The sequence below is a fragment of the Austrofundulus limnaeus genome, unplaced genomic scaffold (genome assembly GCF_001266775.1).
Source record: "Austrofundulus limnaeus strain Quisiro unplaced genomic scaffold, Austrofundulus_limnaeus-1.0 Scaffold629, whole genome shotgun sequence".
Taxonomy (NCBI): Eukaryota; Metazoa; Chordata; class Actinopteri; order Cyprinodontiformes; family Rivulidae; genus Austrofundulus; species Austrofundulus limnaeus.
Window position 1 is genome coordinate 234,920 of NW_013953031.1, and position 2,209 is coordinate 237,128.

Consider the following 2,209-nt stretch of genomic DNA (forward strand, 5'->3'; position numbering starts at 1 on the left):
CTCTGAAGGACTGTGAGATTTTCACACAGAAACGCGGTTCTCAAAAACCAGCTAAAACTGATACTTCAGTAGCAGATCAGGACAAAGAGGGGGCCGCTAGCATTGATAGCATGTGTGACCTTAGCACGGTGCTTGCTAAACTTCAGTCGTTGCATTCAGAGTTCGGTGGATTTGACAGCACAGATAACCGTTTGGGTGAAATGATGAAGTCCATCACCTGTTTGGAGAAAAACAGCAGAGGTGAAGCCAAATGTGGCTGCTGGTGCTACTAGACTGGAGGAAGCTGAAAACACAATCGTGTCGGCGGAGGAACTCTTAGAAACTGTACGGCTAATCTTGCCAAAGCCCTGAAGTGAAAATCCTACTTGGAAGCTAAGAGCGACGACCTGGAGAACCGAGGCCGAAGGAAGAACCTGCACCTGTTTGTGCTCCAGGAGAGCGCTGAGGGTCGTGACCTTTGCTGGAGTACAGGAGATGCTGCTGCGCTGGCTGGAGACCGATGGATCCTTCATCACTGAGAGGGCCCACCGCACCCCAGCACCTCCAAAACCGAACCAGCACAGAGCCGTCCTCATCCGTTTCCTGAATTTACAAGATCGGGAATTTGTTTTCCGCTCTACAAAACAACGCAACATTGAATGTGATGGGAATAAACTTTTGTTGTTCAGGATCTTTCAGCAGAAACCATCTGACAGCGAGTGGAGTCCGATAACATCAGGAAAACTTTTGCTGAAAAAGGAAAGTTCTGCTGGTTTCAATATAATCCAATAATAATATAATAGTTTAATATAATCCATGCATAATGAGGATCCTCCACAAAGTGAAGCTGGGGATTTCCTCCTCACACACGCTGGACAGGATTGACTGTACTGGTTGACGGTTCGATTCCTGAACCACAGGATTAGCTGCTTATAACTGACAGCTGTTTTCCTCTACCTCAGCTGACATAATATCCATTAATCTTTGATGTATGTATAAGTCACAAGCAGTTACGGAGTGACTTTGTTTTTTTTTTTCTTATGCAGGATAGTTCAAAATGTTCGTATAACGGTTTTAACAAATACATTTGTACTTGCTGGTTGTTTCTGTCACATTAATATGAAATATTCTTGGTTAAACGCCTCTCAGAAGAGGGAATTTATGGCTACTCATGGGTTTGCTGTATTAATGTTTTACTATGGTGCATGGTTCACGGGCACCACTGTTGCTTTTGAAGTGGGTTTCATAGTTCAGCTACTCCTCTTATTTGKGGATTAGCATAAACCCCAATTTATTAATCTGAGTAAGGGAGGGGGGATTTAAGGTTTATGTGTCATTTTCAGGGTTTTCTTTTCTTATTTAGTTACTTATTTTATTTTACTCAAATCTTTGTGCATTTTACWTTAACTCAGCATCATCTATTGTCATTAATATACCATAAAAAACAAAGTATGGAACAAGTTAATACTCATAATATCTCTTACATAAAATTACAAGCTGGAATGTGAGGGGCCTTAGGAAACGAACTAAACTGAAACAGGTTATAAACAGGATTAATCAACTTCAATCAAAGATAATTTCTCTTCAAGAAACACATTTAACAGACTGTGAGATAAAGTTTGTAAAAAACAGATGGCTGGGTCAGGTGATACATGTGTCATATAATAATTATACAAGAGGCATAATTATTTTGATACACACCATCCCAAATCACAAAACCAATAAAAGATTCAGCTGGTAGGTACTGTACTGTATGTAACTGTTCAGGGTAACATTCTCTCATTTACTTTAAATTTAGTGAGTTTATACGGCCCAAATGAAAATAAGCCAAACTTTTTTGAAGATCTGTTTCTTACTATATCTACTCTTCAAGGATTTTATGTCATTGGAGGAGATTTTAATTGCACTTTAAAACCAAATATTGACCGATCAATTGGCTCAGATGTTTATAAAACTCAAACTAGAAAATTAATAAATCAATATATATTGGATATCAACTTGGTGGAAGTGTGGAGAGAACAAAATCCTGATAAAATAGAATTCTCTTGTCACTTGAGCATGCATTAATCCTGCTCACGTATAGATTATTTTCTTGTTTCAAGAGAACTTTTATCAAAGGTCAAACAATGACAGTATCGTGATCAGTGATCATCCAGCTATCACACTGAATATTTACAATGAAAATGTTGTGCATAATCCACCCCGTTGGTGGTTTCAAGCAAAATGGCTA